Consider the following 10,508-nt stretch of genomic DNA (forward strand, 5'->3'; position numbering starts at 1 on the left):
TGGCAACCCACTCTGATATTTGTGCCTGGAGAATCCCCATGGACAGAGAAGCCTGGTGGGCTACAGTCCATGTGGCCACAGAGTCAGAAACACCTAAGCACACAGCAGCAGAATATATATATATTCCCATCACTGAGTCTGATCTATATTTTGTCAAATATTATTTTAGGATTATTCTACACTTGAAATTAGAAACGAAGTGAAAGTCTTTTACTTTGAAATAAATCATCTATTTTGAGGAACTAAAGGATTTATATTTTTTCTTTTTTTGTAGCAAAGTCAGTTGTAGTTTATATATTCCTTGATGATGTATACTTAATGTGAAACCCAGTTAAAATAGCAAGAGTTTTTGTGTGTATATATATATATATATATATATATATATATATATACACACACATATATTTTCCCCAATACTTACAATGTTACTTCACAAACAGATCACACAGTGACTTGCTTTTCAGACTGTAAGACTTGCCATGTAGACTATAAGGCTGGACTTTACACTATGTTGTATTTAGATCTATATATTCTTTTCACTTAAGTAAAATAATCGCAGTTCACAAATACACACAAAAAGATCTCTAGGTATTTGATTAAAAGAAATCTAGAGTTGTAGGATACGAGGCTAGGTATATAGTTCTGAAAGGAGTTTGCAGTATGTGATTGTTCTTATTTTCCTATAACTGCCTTTTTGTTTTTGTTTAGTCGCTGAATCATGTCCAGCTGTTTTGCATCCCCATGGGCTGTAGCCCACCAGATTCCTCTCTCCATGGGATTTCCCAGGCAAAAACACTGGAGTGGGTAGCCATTTCCTTCTCCAGAGGATCTTCCTGGCCCAAGGATTGAACCTGTGTCTCCTGCATTAGCAGGTGGATTCTTCAACTGTCTTTTACCTTTTAACATATTATTACCTTTTATACCTTGAGGCCAAGTATTTTGAGAGCGAAGTCTCCCCCAGGTTTAGCCTTCAATACAGGCAGGATCACTCTCCCTCCAGATTTTTCAGTGTGTTTTTACTCTGTAAAAAGTTTTCTTTTCTTTTTTTTTTTTTTTTTAAACAAAGGGGATTATTAGTGAAAAGTGAAATCAAGGAAAACACATTGAGAGGAAAATAAAGAAGGAACCACTGAAGGCAAGCTGTTGTTGGAGGCTTGGCTTTTACACATTCTGACTGATTTTCCCATTAGCAGGAGAGAATCAGCAACAGAGGGAGTGATGAGAAGACAGTCACTGGCGTCAGACGAATGACCTTCAGATCATTAAGTTCCCTTCCCAGAACCTTTTATTGCACCAAACTCTTCTTATGGAATTTTTCATCTCCATGTTTCTAAGTGTGTAGATAAGCGGGTTGAGCATGGGGACAATAATTGTGTAGAAGAGCGTAAACACTTTATCTTCTGGTAATGTTGTGGCAGGTCTAATGTAAACAAAGATGACAGGTGTGAAAAAGAGGATCACGGACTGTGATGTGGGAACTACAGGTGGAAAGTGCTTTATGGTGGCTTTCTGCAGAATATGTGCACACATTATACAGAATCAAAGTGTAGGAGGCCATCAAAACCACAAAGAGCACCAGTCCCATCAAGCCAGAACTGGCAATGACAAAAAAGCCAATTTTGTGAGTATCAGTGCAGGCTAGTTTCAACAAAAGATATGCATCACGGAAATAGTGATCTATTTCACTGGGGCCACAGAAAGGTCAAACAATCGCAAGAAGAAAGAGACCAAGAGAATGAAGAAGTCCCCCTGCACACGACGCTATGAGAATTGAGTGACGTTTTTGCCTGTTCATGGTGATGGCGTCGTGGAGAGGTTTGCTGACGGCCACATAGCAGTCACAGGCCATCCCTGTGAGGGTGAAGACCTCAATCCCCCCTCAAAGAAGTGGGTGGTGAAAAGCTGTGTCATGCAGTTTTTATAGGAAATGGCCTTTTTCTCCATCAGTAAGTCAGTCATGAGTTTGGGTGTCACAGTGGAGGTGTAGAAGAGGTCTGAGAGTGCAAGGCAGTTAAGGAAGAAGTACATGGGCTGGGTGATTAGCTGACTGCATGTAATAGAAATCACAATGATCAAATTCCCCAACCAAATAGCCAGGTAACAGAATAAGAAAAATAAAAAGCAGAGGATCTGGACTTTCTTGTCCATAGAAAGTTCTAAGAGGATAAATTCAGTAACATTATTTCTATCTTCCATGATCTGATGTTCAAGAAAGTGATCTGAAATGACAAAACCAATGAAACGAATCATTGATGAGAAAATGGAAACCTAATATCTACTTTAAATGGCACCAATGCCTTTTAAAGACAAGTTATTTTGAGACCCACTGAAATCATTTTCATTTAATACGAGTCTTTGACTATCTAGTACTAATATTCTTCTATGAGCTAAGAATACAGTGATAAATTAGACAAAGTTCCAGTTTTTATATAATTTAAATTATTTTGTGAGGAAGCAAGGAATTATATTTATCAAGAATTTTAAAAAAAGAGATAATCTTAATAGTGTTAAGTAGGGTGACATATAATGTGCCAATTTAGGATGTAAAATAGAGGTAACTATAGAATTTGCTTGATTAAGTGGTTTCTAATGAAATCACAAAATTGGTGTAGGGTGTGTGGGTGGGTTTTGCAGTGCTGGCACAGAGTCAATGTTAAATAAATATCAATTAAATAAAAATCTGGAAAGTGAACAATGTGCTATAATTTTGAAGGAATAATACAATAAATAATCATCCTTTAGTCAGGTAATTCATGATAAAACTGAAGAACAAATCATTTTTATGAGTGGACTCATAATCCTTTTTGACTTTTAAGTTAGTTAAGTTGCTCAGTAGTATCTGATTCTTTGCGACCCCGTGGACTGTAGACCACCAGGCTCCTCCATCCATGGGATTCTCCGGGCAAGAATACTGGAGTGGGTTGCCATTTCCTTCTCCAGGGATCTTTCTGACTCAGGGATCAAACCCAGGTCTTCTGCATTGCAGGCAGATGCTTTAACCTCTGAGCCACCAGGAAGCCCTTTTGACTTTTAAGAGGAAATAATTCCTTCATGTGAAATACTCCATGAAACTTTCATATTTCTTAAACAATATTTGAAGCATCTCTAGGTTAATATATTGACAACTATGCTTTTCCTGTTTGTCTATATTTCTCTTGCAAGATTATTTCCTCTTTCAAAATAAATTAACATTCAGAAGTTATTTGAGTTCCATCTTATCAGACTGTAATTATAGTTGCCTAGTTTGGAAATAATATACTGAGAAATGGGCTCCACTAATTCCAAATTAGTTCCCCTAAACACAATGCAATAAACAAGATGGAGCACTTCTTCCCGTAATTTCTTAGAGAATTCACCCACACAGTCTGCATGTGGAGTAGAGTTCCCTTTGGTCCACATCTTCTCTAGCATTTGTTATTGATAGACTTTGCAATGAGGACCATTCGGATTCGAGGAAGTGGTCCCTCCTTGTAATTTGCAGTTGAGTCGCTCCAATCATTAGTGTTATGGAGCAAGATGAACTTTTGGAAATGCAGATGCAATTCTATCACCTCCCTGCCACAACTGCTCTTGGATTTTCCCATCATATTGAATATATGATCACATCCCTTCATTGCTTGTTCCCGAAGTTTGTCTCTGATGCCTTTTCACTGGAATGCCCTCTGCACTCTGGCTTCCATCCCATAGGGCATTTTTCATTTCTAGAATGTCCTAAGTTTCCCTGGTCACATAGCCTTCCAAGATGCTATTTTCCCTGCGTGAAATTCTTCCTGCATCTTAACCCTGGTTTACGTAGGTTCAACCTACGGATCTCAAACCAATTGTTACTCTGAAAAGCCTTTCCTGACACCCAGGTTTTGGTGAGGGAAGAGGTCCCACTATAAGTTTGCAAAGGATCTGGCTGTGATGTATCATTAAATTCCTCTCAGTGAAAGCAGGAACTCTGTGTCTTCTTCTCTCCACATTCTATTTCCAGAAATTTATTACACGCCTCCTAGCTCATCGTAGGTGCTCAGTATTTACTTAGTGTGTGAAAGACAGAAAAGATCTTGGAGGCCTCAAGGTGTCACTTGGCTCGGCACTTTTGATCTCCTTGTATATTTGGCGATTGAATTCTTTCTTTCCTGGGTTGATGTGTACACTATAATCAAGGCAAAATATAAGGCATTAATACATATCCATAAATATAGTTTCTTGCTTTCAAGGAACTCGTACCGCAGATTTCTACAAGTTAGGGCTTTTCAAAAGCTCTAGAAGTATGTGAACGTTCAGTATGATTCATTTTCACTTCAAAGAAAAATCGTTGGACTTCCATAGCAAAGGTGGAGACCTTCCAACGTTTAGTCCAATACTTATACCTTGACCATTTCAGGCAAGTCTTGTGGTTCCTTCTGGAGGTGTGTGGCACTTGCAGAAATGTGAAAATTTTCCAATGTCCTCAGACTTTGCTGTCATTTGCAATCATCAAGAAAGCTTCCAGGTCTCCCACCACACACAGTCAGTAGCCAACGGAGTGCATTCCAGGAATATGCGTTGTTAACCAGCATCACCGTTGATACTGTTGCTGCACACTCAATGCAGTGGGCAGGGCCAGGATTGTCCTCTGGGTCTCATGTGGAATGGAGAGAAGGGCTTCCCCCACCCCCACAGAGCCCAACACCCCCACCCGCTGTTCACAGCCTTGTGACTAGAAACGGTCCCCAAAACAAGAATCAGACAAACCAGAGAAGCCCAATGATAGTCCTTGAGATGAAGGAACTAAGCAGCTGGTTGAGAAGGCACCAAGGGGAAAGGTTGCTCTTCTTGTCTGCCACTCTACTCCTTTCTTCCTGGACGCCTTAGGGGTTCGTCATGGAGATTTGAAATAAAGTGCACAAAAGTCATATGTGTTGAATCAAGATTTTGCATTTAACCATCTCTCAAAAAGGAAGAGAGCTTCACCTGCACATGTTTCTTTCAAAAACGTCAACTGCTTTTCAATTCTGGGGTTTCTCTCTTGCCTTGTTCAAGTAGCCTTAAGAGTAAAAATCGACGAAAACTACATAAAGATTCAAAGATACCAACAAAGGACACCTTCTGTTTCTGAAATCATCTTTCCATTTAGTAGAACACGAGCTCTATTCTTTGTATTTGGCCTAGGGAATTAGCAATGTCCTTGTTCAGATGGCAAGGCATCCGCCCGCAGGAGATTGGGGTTTGGTCCCTGGGTCGGGAAGATCCCCCCCCCGCCCCGGAGAAGGAAATGGCAACCCACTCCAGTATTCTCGCCTGGGAAATGCCACGGACAGAGGAGCCTGATGGGCCACAGTCCATGGGTCATATCAAAGTTGGGCTCAACCCAGCAACTAGGAACAGAAGTATTTCCAAAGACCACACTCAAGTGTGTGTGTGTGTGTGTGTGTGTGTGTGTGTGTATCTCCTCTTGCCGTCTTGGAGTCTGTCTCGGAATCTTCATGTATTTCTGCCTCTGTATCTCCTGACAGCCGGCCGCCGGCCCGTTCGTCTGGCCCCGGCCTCTGCCAGGTGCTCTGGCTCTGGCTGAGGAGCTTGCGCAGGCCAGCTGTCTCCCTTGGCGTGGGTGCGTGCGAGTGTCTGTCTGTGTGCCTGCCTGTGGCTCGTCTACTCTCTCAGGAAGGTCGAGTGCTTGGCGGGCGGCGTGGGGGCAAAAGGGGGCCTCGGTAGTGCGAACGGGCGGGGCTGAGGCGCTCTGGTCGACCGTGCCTCCGTGGCTTCCGGTGGGTTTGGGCACCAGGCAGGTGCCCGGGAAGTTGGGCACTCAAGTTTCGCTGCGCCTAGGCCCGCAGGATGTTCAAAGGTCCCTGGGCCGCGGGGGTTGGGAACCGGGGGGCCCCGAAGACCGACACCTCCAGGGCCCCGCGGGCCTGAGCAGCGAATGGGATCGGGGGTGGCCCCGCTCAGCGAGCGCGGCCGGGTCTGGAGTGGCCGGGGGTGGGACGGCGCCGAGACCTCCGCACCCCTCAGCCCACACCCCAGGTCCCGCGCGCACGCACGCATGCCCTCCCGGTCACTGGGTGGTCCTGGAAGCCCTTCGGGCCCCCGGGCCCGGGCAGACGCTTGCTGGTCTGGTGTTGGCAGTGTTCGGGGGGCGGGCCGGCGTCAGCAGGCTGGAGTCAGGTCGGGGGTCATGCGGCTCAAATACAGCACGCCCCCCGACGAGAGGTGCGGCCCGTTGGCCCGACCTGCAGGTCGGAGCGAAAGGGAGGCGAAGTGCAAGGCTCTTAGGGCGCCCGGCGCCAACCGCTTCAGTCTCCGGACATATCAGCCTGAAGGCGCTAGATCTTGTCTGCTCTCAGAAGTTAAGCAGGGTCGGGCCTGGTTAGTATCTTGGATGGGAGACCACCTGGGAATCCCGGGTGCTCGAGGCTTTTTGCCTGCCAGAAGAGGTCCTTTAGCCCCACCCCCTCCCACCTCCCGCGTCCCAATTCTTGGATCCCCCCCGCAGCCCCAGCCCCTCCCAGGGCGGGGGGAGTGGGTGGCCCGGGCCCCGGCTCCCGCTGCAGACCTGGGTTGCCTCCACGCTGCCCGCGAGCCCCTCCGCATTCGCATTCGACTTCCAGGACACCAGACGACAGGCAGTCCCTTCTCCATCTGGGGCTCCTTTGGCTTGCCTCAGGCAATCCCGGGGCTTGCACCGACTCCAGCCAGAGCCCCATCCCCCACCCCACCCCCTGCCTAGCAGGCGATCACGCGCGCGCACGCACAGATAGATGTGCCCAAACGGGGCATCTATCTTGTTCACTTATACTGTGGGTGGATCTATGCCTGGGAGTGGGACTGCTGAACCATAGGCTACTTCCACTTTTAGTTCCTTCGGGAACCTCCATATTCTTGTCCATACTGGCTCCACCAACTCCCATTCCTACTCACCATGGAGGAGAGTTCCCTTTGCTCCACATCTTCTCCAGCATTTGTTATTGACAGACATTGCAGTGAGGCCCAATCGGACTCATGTGAAGTGGTCCCTCCTTGGAGTTTGGAGTTGAGTCTCTCCAGTCATTAGTGATGTGGAACAAGATGACCTTTTGGAAGTGCAGATGCAATTCTGTCACCTCCCTGCTCCAACGGCTCTTGTATTTTCCCATCATATTGAAGATACGACCACTTCTCTTCAGGCTTGCTCCTCACGTTCTTCTCTGATGTCTTTTGCCTGGAATGCCCTCTGCACTCTTTGGCTTCCATCCCATAGGGCATTTTTCATTTCTTGAATGTCCTAAGTTTCCCTGGTCACATAGCCTTCCAAGATGCTATTTTCCCTGCCTGAAATTCTTCCTGCATCTCAACCCTGGTTTACCTAGGTTCACCCTATGGACCTCAATGCAATGGTTCCTCTGAAAAGCCTTCCCTGACACCCAGGTTTTGGTGAAGGAAGAGGCCCCTCTATAATTCTCACAGGATCTGCCTGTGATGTATCATTAGAGTCGTCTCAGTGAAAGCAGGAACTCTGTGTCTTCTTCTCTCCACATTCTATTTCCAGAAACTTATTACTTGCCTCCTAGCTCTTCGTAGGTGCTCAGTATTTACATAGTGTGTGAAAGATAGAAAAGCTCTGGGAAGCCTCAAGGTGTCTCTTTTGATCTCTTTGTATATTTGTCGATTCAATTCTTTCCTTTCCTGGGTTGATGTGTACACTATATTTGAGGCACAATCTACGGCATTAAGACACATCCATAAATATAGGTTCTTGCTTTCAAGGAACTCGTACACAGCAGATTTCTACAAGGTGGGGTTTTCAAATGCTCTAGAAGAATGTGAACGTTCAGTATGCTCCATTTTCATTTCAAAGAAAGATCGTTTGACTTCCATAGCAAAGGTGGAGACCTTCCAACGTTGAGTCCAATACTTATACCTTGACCATTTCAGGCAAGTCTTGTGGTTCCTTCTGGAGGTGTGTGGCTCTTGCAGAAATGTGAAGGTCTTCCATCGTCCTCAGACTTTGGTGTCATTTGCAATCATCAAGACAGCTTCCAGGTGTAGGTTCCAGACCACCACCACACACAGTCAGTAGCCAACGGAGTGGATTCCAGGAATATCGTTGTTAACCAGCATCACCCTTGATACTGTTGCTGCACACTCAATGCAGTGGGCAGGGCCTGGATTATCCACTGGGTCTCATGTGGAAATGAGAAGGGGTTCCCCACACACACACACCACCCCTCTGTTGACAGCCTTGTGACTAGAAACGGTCCCAAAACAAGAATCAGACAAACCAGAGAAGCCCAGATGGTAGTCCTTGAGATGAAGGAACTAAGCAGCTGGTTGAGATGGCTCCAAGGGGAAAGGTTGCTCTTTCTGTCTGCCCCTCTAGTCCTTTCTTCCTGGATGCCTTAGGGGTTCATCATGGAGATTTGAAATAAAGTTCACAAAAGTCTTATGTGTTGAATCAAGATTTTGCATTTAACCATCTCTCAAAAGGAAGAGAGCTTCGCCTGCACATGTTTCTTTCAAAAATGCCAGTTGCTTTTCAATTCTGGGGTTTCTCTCTTGCCTTGTTCCAGTAGCCTTAATAGTAAAAATCAACAAAAACCACATAAAGATTGACAGATACCAACAAAGGACAGCTTCTGTTTCTGAAATCATCTTTCCATTTAGTAGAACACGAGCTCTATTCTTTGTATTTTGCCTAGGGAATTAGCAATGTCCTGGTTCAGATGGCAAGGCATCCATGCGCAGGAGACTCGGGTTTGATCCCTGGGTTGGGAAGATCCCCCGGAGAAGGAAATGCCAACCCACTCCAGTATTCTCGCCTGGGAAATGCCACGGACAGAGGAGCCTGATGGGCCGCAGTCCATGGGTCATATCAAAGTTGGGCTCAACCCAGCAACTAGGAACAGAAGTATTTCCAAAGACCACACTCAGTGTGTGTGTGTGTGTGTGTGTGTGTGTGTGTGTGTGTGTGTATCTCCTCTCGCCGTCTTGGAGTCTGTCTCGGAATCTTCATGTATTTCTGCCTCTGTATCTTCTGACAGCCGGCCGCCGGCCCGTTCGTCTGGCCCCGGCCTCTGCCAGGTGCTCTGGCTCTGGCTGAGGAGCTTGCGCAGGCCAGCTGTCTCCCTTGGCATGGGTGCGTGCGAGTGTCTGTGTGTCTGTCTGTGTGCCTGCCTGTGGCTCATCTGCTCTCTCAGGAAGGTCGAGTGCTTGGCGGGCGGCGTGGGGGCAAAGGGGGGCCTCGGTAGTGCGAAGGGGCGGGGCTGACGCGCTCCAGTGGACTGCGCCTCCATGGCTCCAGGTGTGTTTCAGCACCAGGCAGGTGCCCAGCAAGATGGGCGCTCAAGATTCATTGCGCCTAGTCCCGAAGGAGGTTTAGAGTCCAGCGGGCCGCGGGAGTCAGGTCACGGCAGGTCCCGAAGATCGACACCTCTAGGGCGGCGTGGCCCTGATCAGAGAAACGGATTGGGGGCAGGCCCTGCTCAGCGAACGCAGCCGGGCTTGGAGTGGCTGGGGGTGGGAATGGGCCAAGACCTCCGCACCCCTCAGCCTACCCCCCAGGCCCCACGCGCAAACACGCCCACCCTCCCCGTCACTGGGATGTCCTGGAAGCCCTTCGGGCCCCCGGGCCTGGCCTGGCGATTCCTGGTCTGGTTTTGGCGGTGTTTGGTGGCGGGCTGGCGTCAGCAGGCTGGTGTCCTTTCGCAGGCCGTGCACCTCAAGTACAGCACGCCCCCCAAGGAGAGGTGCGGCCTGTTGGCCTGACCTGCAGATCAGAGTGAAAGGGTGGCGACGAGCAAGGCTCTTAGGGCGCCCCACAGCAACCGCCTCTGTCTGGCTGTCGCAGTTTCCGCGGGGTGGCATGTGTTTTCCTCTTTATAACCCGTGCTTGCTGCTCTTCCAGTTTAACTTAGAAGCAGCCCTTATTTTCTGCATTTCTAGTTGTCACCGTTCACTGGGGCTTTCCATGTGGTGCTTGGGATAAAGATCCTGCCTGCCCGTGCATCAGATAACAAGCGATGTGGGTTTGATCCGTGGGTCGAGAAGATGCCCTGGAGGAGGGCGTGGCCACCCACTCCAGTATTCTCGCCTGGAGAATCCCATGGACAGAGGAGCTAGTGGGCTACAGTCCCTGGGGTCGCAGAGTCAGACACGACTGAAGCAGGTTAGCACACACTCAGGTTTTAGTTCAGCCACTCAGGTGTGTCCGACTCTTTGCCACTCCGTGGACTGCAGCACTCCAGGCTTTCCTGTCCTTCAGTATCTCCTGGAATTTGCTCCAACTCATGTCCATTGAATCATCATGCCATAGAACCATCTCATTCGGTGGCATCCACCAGAGAGGTGGCTGGGGTTTGGCAAAGTGCCTGGTCTTGCTGCGTGGGTGTGAACCTGCCCTCACCACTCCCTGACCGTGTGACCGTCACCGTGTCCTCCTCTGTAAATTTGGAGGGGGCAACACCTGCTTGGGAAGGGGCACACACAGCATCTTGTATATAATCCATGCACACCATCCATCGCAGCATTGTATATATTAATAACAGGGATCACATTTAATAACC

General features: G+C 47.7%; 1 pseudogene; it reads right to left on the reverse strand.

Annotated features, from left to right (window-relative positions):
* Window positions 1-215: 215 nt before the first annotated feature.
* LOC102285800 (olfactory receptor 4P4-like) lies at window positions 216-7,717 on the reverse strand (annotated as a pseudogene).
* Between the last annotated feature and the right edge of the window lie 2,791 nt (window positions 7,718-10,508).

Source organism: Bos mutus, unplaced genomic scaffold (assembly GCF_027580195.1).
Source record: "Bos mutus isolate GX-2022 unplaced genomic scaffold, NWIPB_WYAK_1.1 CTG1476, whole genome shotgun sequence".
Classification (NCBI taxonomy): Eukaryota; Metazoa; Chordata; class Mammalia; order Artiodactyla; family Bovidae; genus Bos; species Bos mutus.